This window comes from Schistocerca americana, chromosome X (genome assembly GCF_021461395.2).
Source record: "Schistocerca americana isolate TAMUIC-IGC-003095 chromosome X, iqSchAmer2.1, whole genome shotgun sequence".
NCBI classification, from domain to species: domain Eukaryota; kingdom Metazoa; phylum Arthropoda; class Insecta; order Orthoptera; family Acrididae; genus Schistocerca; species Schistocerca americana.
In genome coordinates, this window is record NC_060130.1 from 745,350,974 (window position 1) to 745,363,200 (window position 12,227).

Here is a 12,227-nt window from a genome sequence, read left to right on the forward strand (position 1 = left end):
TCCGTTACAGCCATGCGGATAAGATGCCTGTCATCTCGACTGCTAGTGATACGAGGTCGTTGGGATCCAGCACGGCGTTCCGTATTACCCTCCTGAACCCACCGATTCCATATTCTGCTAACAGTCATTGGATCTCGACCAATGCGAGCAGCAATGTCGCGATACGATAAACCGCAATCGCGATAGGCTACAATCCGACCTTTATGAAAGTTGGAAACGTGACGGTACGCATTTCTCCTCCTTACACGAGGCATCACATCAACGTCTCACCAGGCAACGGCGGTAAACTGCTGTTTGTGTATGAGAAATCGGTTGGAAAGTTTCCTCATGTCAGCACGTTGTAGGTATCGTCACCGGCGCCAACCTTGTGTGAATACTCTGAAAAGCTAATCATTTGCATATCACGGCATCTTCTTCCTGTCGGTTAAATTTCGCGTCTGTAGCACGTCATTTTCGTGGTGTAGCAATTTTAATGGCCAGTAGTGTAGACACCGATATGTAGCATTCAGAGATGGTAGCTACAGTGCACTGCTATCATCTGAGATATCGTTTGTTGAAATCGCATGAAGCGTTTAAAAGTTGTTAATTCGGAGGTTCATTGTGAAAATGTTTATTCACTGAGAAATATTGACTTTTGCAGTTTTGAAGGTATGGAAATTATTGTTGTATCATTGGATGCACCTCATTTTTCTGAGATCGCAAATTTTAGTCGGATTACCTTCGTACTTGCCTGTAAATTATTACAGATTCCTGAAAGTGCTGTAAGAAGCCAACTTTCAGCTTGTGTGACACTCCGTCACTTCTGGTGCATCTCCCACACAAAGGCCATGCGAGCATCAGCCGTCCAAATTTCCAGCTTTGGGCTTTGCACCTTTCCATCTCTGCTCCTGAGCTTTCCTGGTGCGCCCGTGTGACGTCCTCGTCCAGCCGAATCGCACCCAGCGCAGCAGGCAAACTCTGCTCTCCTCCATACCATAGGTTGAAGAATAATTCGCCTACTCGTAACGTTACAGAGTGTCGAAGCCACTGCCTGTCTGCAAGCACCTCAGATGTCGTCACGGTTTCTGTCTGTACAGTTACATTTTTAAAATTCTCGGTAAAGGTGGGCGGGTGCCATCGAGAGTTTTGCCGAAATGGGGGTCTTAGTAGAGCCCTTCGCAGTTTTATTCACGCATGTGTCAATGTCGCACCCCTCCGAGATCACGCCACAGGGCACAAAATAAGGGTGCTGAAAAAGCGTAATCACCCTTAGATGCTTCCAATGATGTTCAAATACCTTTGAATGGTTTTGAACGGACACTAGTGGTTCCAACCTGAACAAGAGACCAATTGTTACGGTCGCACTGCGCTCCAGATCGGTACGATTACTTTCGATGGGGATGTAACCGCACAATGTTCTTAGAGAAGAGTTGGAACTTCCCAGGGTGTAATTGTGTAAAACGTGTTGAATAACGTCTTCCTGTTGGTCATGGAACTGCGGACTGTCGTTTTTGACAGCAGAATGCGTGAGAATCAACGCCCCAGGACAGGTCGTGGCTTCATTGACGCCCTTTATGCCACCCCCTGCGGCCTGTTTTTGCCGATTATGAGCGGCAGTGTGTCTGGAATGTTTTCCTCGGCCACTCATTAGAAAACCGCATGATTTCAATGCTGGGCATCGCGGTTCTGACCTCATCGCAGAGGCGTCAAAAGAAAGGATGTAATGTGGGTAATTGGGGAGAAATGCGGTGAAATTTGCTGCAAATGTGACATAATTAACCCACATTCCACGTCATATGAACTTCTGAGCTGTGGCCTTCTTTTCGCATGTGCCGACATCTTGCTGTTCGAAGCGTCGACGAGCCCGAGAGTGACGTCACAGGGCGCCACTCTTTTGCGCCATTACAGAGGAAGTTTGTGTCCACCTTTGGGCCAAATTTCCAAGTAAATCGTAGCAATGTGTGGGTATTACGCCGTTTCGAAAGAATGGTTGCGCAGTGTAGATACACATATAGGAGCTGGACAAAAATATGGGAACACGAAAAAGACAGCACTTTATCGTGCCTAATACAGTGTAGGAAACGTGGTGCCATTCGAAACAGCCTACAGTCATCTCTGAATGGATAAATACCGGCTTTATACGATTTTTAAATCGGTCTAATGCGATTCTTCATGCAGAACAGTGGCAAGTTCAGGAACCGATCACGCACTCTTTTCTCCAAACTACAGTACAAAGGCTCAATAATATTGAGATCTATTGGTTGTAGTGGCCAGGAGAGATGTGACAGTTCATCCTCGTGTTCACGAAACCAGTCCTGAACGATGGAAGATGTGTAACAAGTGGCCATGTCGTTTCGGAACGCAGCGTCACCACAGGGGAACGAACATTATACCATGGGATAAACCTGATCAGCCAGAATGGTCACATAATCCTCGGCATTGCTTCATAGTCCAGGTTTTATGGCTTCGGCACCATGTTGTTTTGTTACGGCCATTTGCATCACTGATGAGTTCTTTTGGAATTCCAGTTCGCCTTGTAATTCCTTGCTTATAGAGCTCCCTTCGTGTTGCTTTGATGCTGATAGAGTTCGCGGGTGCGACATTCATTTCTGCAGCGACTTTTGCAGCTGTCGTCCTCTTATGTGTCACAACCATCTTCAATGGCCGTCTATCACCATCACTAAGCACACACTTTTGTTCACGTTGTGACATAGCGGATGACGTTTTCCTACTTTCCTTGTATGCAGTATAAATCTTCGATACGGTGTCTTTTGAAAAACCAAATACTTCAGCTACCTTGGTTATAGAAGCACCACAACATGGGCACCAACAATATTCGCCCAAGTTTGGATTCACTTAGGTCCGACGTAAACTGGTAGGCCAAAACATTACGACCACCGCCCATCGCGACACTGGATGTCGCCTGGTGGCGTTGGAGGACATGACGTTGTAACAAAAGTATGTAAGCAGAGCATAGATGGACGAGGGATCGACCTAGCGAAGATATGGGCTGCAAATGGGGAAATCCGTTGAGATAAGCGACTTTGACAAAGGGCACGTTATTATTAAGCAGAGCCTGTGAACGAGTATCTCGAAAACGATGAAGCAGGTCGAATTTTCACGAGCTGCTGTCGTGAGCATCTACGGAAAAACGTAGAAGCATGGTGAAACTACCACTGTGCGCTGTATTGTTGGACGTCCACGACTCCTCACAGAAAGTGAGGTACGGAGGTTTGTCTGCTCTGTAAAATAGGATAGATGGTTATCTATGGCATCTCTGCCGAAAGAGTACAATGCTGGCGAACTCACAAGTGTTTCGGAGCACACTGCTCATCGTACGTTTTTGAACATGGAACTCTGCAGTAGACCACCCCTACGTATTCACATGTCGACCCAACGACATTGTCAATTACTATTTCCGTGGGAACTGGACCATCGGGATTCGACCGTCGATGAATGGAAACGTGTCGGGTCTTCGGGTGAAGCACATTTTTGCTGCACAAGATCGATGATCGTATCCACAAACGCCGTCATCGAGGTCAACGGCGGCTCGAAACGGGCAGCGCGCCACGGACACAGGCTGGGAGACATTTTCGTGCGATTGCATGGGACGTATGGTAGGAATCGAAGACACGCCGACAGCTGTGAACCATCTATATCCCTTCATGCCTGATGTCTTCCCCGACGGCGAATTCATCTCTCAGCAGTATGATTGTCCGTGACTCGGAGCCAGAACCGTGCTACAGTGGTTTGAGGAGCTTTGTACTGAACTCACATTGATGTTTCGGCGATCAAATTGGCCTGATGTAAATCCTACGGAACCCCTCTGAGTCGCTACCGGGAGCCATCACTGCGTACGCAAATCAGCAGCCCGTTAGTTACGCGAATTACGTTACTGTACGTAGACATCTAATGCCACATACCTCCACAAACCTACCAGCATACTGTCAGATCCCTGATACGCAGAATCAGTAATGTATTTCATTCCAAAGGTGGGCAAAGAAGCTACACTCCTGGAAATTGAAATAAGAACACCGTGAATTCATTGTCCCAGGAAGGGGAAACTTTATTGACACATTCCTGGGGTCAGATACATCACATGATCACACTGACAGAACCACAGGCACATAGACACAGGCAACAGAGCATGCACAATGTCGGCACTAGTACAGTGTATATCCACCTTTCGCAGCAATGCAGGCTGCTATTCTCCCATGGAGACGATCGTAGAGATGCTGGATGTAGTCCTGTGGAACGGCTTGCCATGCCATTTCCACCTGGCGCCTCAGTTGGACCAGCGTTCGTGCTGGACGTGCAGACCGCGTGAGACGACGCTTCATCCAGTCCCAAACATGCTCAATGGGGGACAGATCCGGAGATCTTGCTGGCCAGGGTAGTTGACTTACACCTTCTAGAGCACGTTGGGTGGCACGGGATACATGCGGACGTGCATTGTCCTGTTGGAACATGAAGTTCCCTTGCCGGTCTAGGAATGGTAGAACGATGGGTTCGATGACGGTTTGGATGTACCGTGCACTATTCAGTGTCCCCTCGACGGTCACCAGTGGTGTACGGCCAGTGTAGGAGATCGCTCCCCACACCATGATGCCGGGTGTTGGCCCTGTGTGCCTCGGTCGTATGCAGTCCTGATTGTGGCGCTCACCTGCACGGCGCCAAACACGCATACGACCATCATTGGCACCAAGGCAGAAGCGACTCTCATCGCTGAAGACGACACGTCTCCATTCGTCCCTCCATTCACGCCTGTCGCGACACCACTGGAGGCGGGCTGCACGATGTTGGGGCGTGAGCGGAAGACGGCCTAACGGTGTGCGGGACCGTAGCCCAGCTTCATGGAGACGGTTGCGAATGGTCCTCGCCGATACCCCAGGAGCAACAGTGTCCCTAATTTGCTGGGAAGTTGCGGTGCGGTCCCCTACGGCACTGCGTAGGATCCTACGGTCTTGGCGTGCATCCGTGCGTCGCTGCGGTCCGGTCCCAGGTCGCCGGGCACGTGCACCTTCCGCCGACCACTGGCGACAACATCGATGTACTGTGGAGACCTCACGCCCCACGTGTTGAGAAATTCGGCGGTACGTCCACCCGGCCTCCCGCATGCCCACTATACGCCCTCGCTCAAAGTCCGTCAACTGCACATACGGTTCACGTCCACGCTGTCGCGGCATGCTACCAGTGTTAAAGACTGCGATGGAGCTCCGTATGCCACGGCAAACTGGCTGACACTGACGGCGGCGGTGCACAAATGCTGCGCAGCTAGCGCCATTCGACGGCCAACACCGCGGTTCCTGGTGTGTCCGCTGTGCCGTGCGTGTGATCATTGCTTGTACAGCCCTCTCGCAGTGTCCGGAGCAAGTATGGTGGGTCTGACACACCGGTGTCAATGTGTTCTTTTTTCCATTTCCAGGAGTGTATATAACACCAGGATAGCTTGCCATGAAGGGCAACAAAACGGAGCGGAGAATACCACTGAGCTGTAAGGGTGCCGTGGATGAGAACCAGAGTGAACCTGGGCGGGCGACAGTCAGGCTGGTATCCCACGACTGCCCGAGGCGTCTCCGCACACGTCTTCGCTGGTCATCGGAGCTTAATTCGAAGCGAGACTCATCACTAAAGACAACTGTACTCCAGTCAGTAAGATTAAAGGCCGAATATGGGCGTCAGTGGAAGTCGGTCCAAGGGGCGCCGTGAGGCATCCCCCTTTGTGTGAGCCGACTATTAATGGTTCTTGTAGTCGCTGAAGCACTAGCTGCGCGTCGGATCGGTGATGATGAATCCGGGGCTCTAAGTGCCTCTCTGACTATTACTCAGTCCTCACGTTCTTTCGTCTCTCTACATCTACGTCTGCATCCATACCCCGCAAGCCACCTGACGGTGTGTGGCGGAGGGTACTTTGAGTACCTCTATCAGTTCTCCCTTCTATTTCAGTCTCGTATTGTTCGTGGAAAGAAAGATTGTTGGTATGCCTCTGTGTGGGTTCTAATCTCTCTGATTTTATCCTCATGGTCTCTTCGTGAGATATACGTAGGAGGGAGCAATATACTGCTTGACTCCTCGGTGGAGGTATGTTCTCGAAACTTTAACAAATGCCCATACCGAGCTACTGAGCGTCTCTCCTGCAGAGTCTTCCACTGGAGGTTATCTATCATCTCCGCAACGCTTTCGCGATTACTAAATGATCATGTAACGAAGCGCGCCGCTCTCCGTTGGATCTCCTCTATCTCTTCTATCAACCCTATTTGGTACGGATCCCACACCAGTGAGCAGTATTCAAGCAGTGGGCGAACAAGTGAACTGTAACCTACATCCTTTGTTTTCGGATTGCATTTCCTTAGGATTCTTCCAGTGAATCTGTCTGGCATCTGCTTTACCGACGATCAACTTTATATGATCATTCCATTTTAAATCACTCCTAATGCCTACTCCCAGATAATTTACGGAATTAACTGCTTCCAGTTGCTGACCTGCTGCATTGTAGCTAAATGATAAAGGATGTTTCTTTCTATGTATTCGCAGCATATTACACTTGTCTACGTTGAGATTCAATTGCCATTCCCTGCACCATGCGTCAATTCGTTGTACATCCTCCTGCATTTCAGTACAATTTTCCATTGTTACAACCTCTCGATATACTACAGCATCATCCGCAAAAAGCCTCAGTGAACTTCTGATGTTATCCACAAGGTCATTTATATATATTGTGAATAGCAACAGTCCTTGACACTCCCCTGCAGCAAACCTGAAATCACTCTTACTTCGGAAGACTTCTCTCAATTGAGAATGACATGTTGCGTTCTGTTATCTAGGAACTCTTCAATCCAATCACACAATTGGTCTGATAGTCCACATGCTCTTACTTTGTTCATTAAACGACTGTGGGGAACTGTATCGAACGCCTTGTGGAAGTCAAGAAACACGAACCCGTGTCTATGGCCCTCTGAGTCTCGTGGACGAATAGCGTGAGATGGGTTTCACACAATCGTCTTTTTCGAAACCCGTGCTGATTGCTACAGAGATTTCTAGCCTCCAGAAAAGTCATTATACTCGAACATAATACATGTTCCAAAATTCTACAACTGATCGACGTTAGAGATACAGATCTATAGTTCTGCACATCTGTTCGACGTCCCTTCTTGAAAACGGGGATGACCTGTGCCCTTTTTCAATCCTTTGGAACGCTACGTTCTTCTAGAGACCTACGGTACACCGTTGCAAGAAGGGGGGCAAGTTCCTTCGCGTCCTCTGTCAAAAATATCTAGGTTGATCGCTTCCTTCTTGACCCTGTGTTTGGCCATGGGTCACCCATTCCTGTCAATATCGTCGAATAGTGGCATAGCCGCTATTCAAATGTCGAGCGATTCGCCGATTATTCCAACCGGCTTCTTTGAGCTCAACTACACGCTCTCTCCTCAAATCTTGACATCTGCATGCATGGACGCGTCTGCGAGGCATAACTATTACCCAACTGAGTAAACAGAATGAAATTTTCAAATACTTTATGCCCTGATATCTATAAGTCTCCTTGCCCGCTGCGCGGTGAAATTGCGCTGCAGCACCACACATTCATCCCTCGGCCGCAGAAGTTTACAATTTTGCACTCTCCATCGGTACCTCTGTGTAACCAGTTTTTGTAACTGCTTCGTGGAGCGTTGTTTTGTTATTTATTTATGTACTTATTTTTTTAGAGTGTATTTCGGTATTTCCTTTGATGGCTAGGGCCGGTTATCGAACGCTAGGGTTGGACCCGGGAGTGAGCCACCTCCCTATTTCACAAGCTATTCCCTCTTGCGTTAAGCACTACCAACAGTTTATCTACTAAGACAGCTGTGAGTAATGGCATGTGTGAATCAAAATAAAACACAGAAACTTGATCATACTTCCCTGCGCCCGTTCTATGCTGCAACTGTGTCCACTGAGACTCTAGAAGTACTGCGCACTGCCCTTAAAAAAATTTCGGAGTGAATGCAAGTAAAGCGAAGTATCTAAGCTGGCCATATTTACTATTTATCGAATCGTTTGCTTTTCGAAAAATCGTAAAACTTCTTACTGTAGAACTTTCACTATCTTACAGTTTTGTGCCAACTATCCAGCAGGATATTCCAAAATTACTCCTCTACACACATTGTTTCTTGGAGTGCATTTGCGTAACTGTTGATAAGCAATAAGCTTTTCGCACTGGGTTCGTTCTTGCTTAACATTTTAAAATTTGTTCACTGCTGTTTTGTGGTACATTGTGGTACAAGTTAGGTGAAGAATTTTTGATGTACCGCTCCTCCAAAGACTGTGATTGCATTCACCGTATAGCCACTTCCTTGATCAGTAGCTGTCCAATCCAGAGGTTCACAATAAAATGAATAAAAGTGTATTCCGATAATCAACCGTAAGTTCACGAATCGCTAAAGCATACATCAAAAGTAATATTTACTGCATTTCGTTGTATGTAATTTCCAAATTTGGCTGCTGCACCAGTCTTATCTGACTCAACACGACATCTGAAGGATCGCGCACCAGGTACGACGTATCAAGTCCTTTCCCTTTGACCAACCAGGTACCTCATATATCAAGTCAGAAAAGAATCACCACAACACTCTTACCATTGACATCCCACAAATCCCAGAAACCAAGAAAACTATTGGACATAATCAGTATCGCAGCATATCGATCTCGACAGTTGGTCAGAGACCAACCTGCTGTTGAAAAAATGCAATACTCTGCCGGCGCGAAAACACTTCCTCAAGTACACTGAAGCGCCAAAGAAACTGATATAGGCATGCGAATTCAAATACAGAAATGTAAACAGGCCGAATACGGCGCTGCGGTCGGCAACGACTATATAAGGCAACAAGTGCCTGACGCAGTTGTTAATCGGTTACTACTGCTACAATGGCAGGTTATGAAGATTTAAGTGTGTCTGAACGTGGTGTTATAGTCGGCGCACGAGCGATGGGACACAGCATCTCCGAGGTAACGCTGAAGTTGGGGATTTTCCCGTACGACCATTTTCGAGTGTACCGTGAATATCAGGAATACGGTAAAACATCAAATCTCCGACATCGCTGCGGCCCGAAAAAAATCCTGCAAGAATGGAACCAACGACGACTGAAGAGAATCGTCCAACTTGACAGAAATGCAATCCTTTCGCAAACTGCTGCAAATTTCTTTGCTGGGCCATCAACAAGAGTCAGCTTGCGAACCATTCAGCGAAACATCATCGATATGGGCTCTTCGAGCCGAAGGCCCACTCGTGCACCCTTTAAGACTGCAAAACACAAAGCTTTACGCCTCTCCTGGGTACGTCGACGCCGACATTGGACTGCTGATGACTGGAAACATGTTGCCTGGTCGGATGAGTCTCGTTTCAAATTTTATAGGGTGGATGGACATTTACGGGTATGGAGACAACATCATGAATCCATGGACCCTGCATGTCAGCAGGGGACTGTTCAAGCTGGTGGAGGCTCTGTAATGGTTTGGGGCGTGTGCAGTTGGAGTGATACGGGACACACGTATGTAAGCACCCTGTCTGATCACCTGCATCCATTCATGTCCATTGTGCATTCCGACGGACTTGGCTAATTCCAGCAGGACAATGCGACACCCCGTACGTCCAGAATTGCTACAGAGTGGCTTCAGAAACACTTATCTGAGTTTTAACACCTCCGCTTGAGCATATCTGGGATGACTAGCAACGTGCTATTCAGAAGACATCTCCATCCCCTCGTACTGCCCAGCAGGATTCATGGTGTCAGTTCCCTCCAGTACTACTTCAGACATTAATCGAGTCCATGCCACATCGTGTTGCGACACTTCTGTGTGCTCGCGGGGGCCCTAAGCGATATTAGGCAGGTGTACTAGCTTCTTTGGCTCTTCAGAGTATCTCTCTCTCTCTCTCTCTCTCTCTCTCTCTCTCTCTCTCTCTGTGTGTGTGTGTGTGTGTGTGTGTGTGTGTGTGTTCATTAATGTTAGAACTAAGCATGCATATGTATCGTGTAAACTGACTCGTTCCACATCATTTCGATAAAAAATCCTTCAAATAATCTACGGAACATGTAGCTAAGTAACATGACCGATTCAATCTGGGACTCATTACTCCTGTAGTCGAAGGATAACACATTTTTCGGATCATTAACAACTATTCGCGCAGTCCAAGCTAACACGGCAGGATGTCTGTTGGATATGACTGTAAACAGAAAATATCTTTTACGGTCGCTTCCAACAGCCAACGTGCCGAATGTCCGGCTGGATTGAACGAATAACACCGGCATTTCTCCGCATTAGAAGTTAGTTGACAATCTTCGTACCTGGCTGATATACTGTCGAGATATAACTGGATGTTACTGTCGACAGAAGTTCATTATAAATAACTGCAATGTATAAGGAAAGTCTGAGATTGCTATTGTCGCTGTCAGCTAAGTCATTAAAGTGCCATGAAATACAGTTAATGTGTTCTGTCATCATCATCATCATCATCATCATCATTTAAGACTGATTATGCCTTTAGCGTTCAGTCTGGAGCATAGTCCCCTTTATAAAATTCCTCCATGATCCCCTATTCCGTGCTAACATTGGTGCCTCTTCTGATGTTAAGCCTATTACTTCAAAACCATTCTTAACCGAATCCAGGTACCTTCTGCTTGGTCTGCCCCGACTCCTCCTACCCTCCACTGCTGAACCCATGAGTCTCTTGGGTAACCTTGCTTCTCCCATGCGTGTAACATGACCTCACCATCTAAGCCTGTTCGCCCTGACTGCTAAATCTATAGAGTTCACTCCAGGTTTTTCTTTGATTTCCTCACTGTGGACACCCTCCAGCCATTGTTCCCATCTACTAGTACCTGCAATCATCCTAGCTACTTTCATATCCGTTACCTCAACCTTATTGATAAGGTACCCTGAATCCACCCAGCTTTCGCTCCCATACAACAAAGTTGGTCGAAAGATTGAACGGTGCACAGATAACTTAGTCTTGGTACTGACTTCCTTCTTGGAGAAGAGAGTAGATCGTAGCTGAGCGCTACACCTCGCTTCCAGTTCTTTCACTATGTTGCCATCCTGTGAGAATATGCATCCTAAGTACTTGAAACTGTCCACCTGTTCTAACTTTATTCCTACTATTTGCCACTCAATCCGTTTATATCTCTTTCCCACTGACATTACTTTCGTTTTGGAGATGCTAATCTTCATACCATAGTCCTCACATTTCTGATCTAGCTCTGAAATATTACTTTGCAAACTTTCAACCGAATCTGCCATCACAGCTATGCAAGACTGCTTATTTTGTGTTCACACATCTTAATCTCACCCAGCCAGTCTATTGTTTTCAACATATGAGCCATATATAATATGAACAACAGTGGAGACAGGTTGCAGCCTTGTCTTACCCCTGAAACTACTCTGAACCATGAACTCAATTTACCGTCAACTCTAACTGCTACCTGACTATCCATGTAAAGACCTTTAATTACTTGCAAAAGTTTGCCTCCTATTCCATAATCTCGTAGAACAGACAATAACTTCCTCCTAGGAACCCGGTCATATGCCTTTTCTAGATCTATAAAGTATAGATACAATTCCCTGTTCCATTCACAACAGTTCTCCATTATTTGCCGTAAGCTAAAGATCTGGTCCTGACAACCTCTAAGAGGCCTAAACCCACACTGATTTTCATCCAATTGGTTCTCATCTAATACTCGCACTTTCCTTGCAACAATACCTGAGAAGATTTTAGCCATAACGCTGATTAAAGAGATACCTCTGTAGTTGTTACAATCTTTTCTGTTTCAATGTTTAAAGATTGGTGTGATTACTGCTTTTGTCCAGTCTGATGGAACCTGTCCCGACTCCCAGGCCACTTCAGTTATCCTGTGTAGCCATTTAAGACCTGACATTCCACTGTATTTGATGAGTTCCGACTTATTTTCATCCACCCCAGCTGCTTTATTGCACTGCAGTCTATTGACCATTTTCACCACTTCCTCAAATGTGATCCTATTTCCATCCTCATTCCTATCCCATTGTACATCGAAATCTGAAACAGTTCTGATCGTATTTTCACCTACATTGAGCAACTCTTCAAAATATTCCCTCCATCTGCCTAAGGAATCCACAGGATTCACAAGCAGTTTTCCTGACCTGTCCAAAATACTTGTCATTTCCTTCTTACCTCCCTTTCGAAGACTGCTAATTACACTCCAGAATGGTTTTCCAGCAGCTTGACCCAAAGTCTCCAA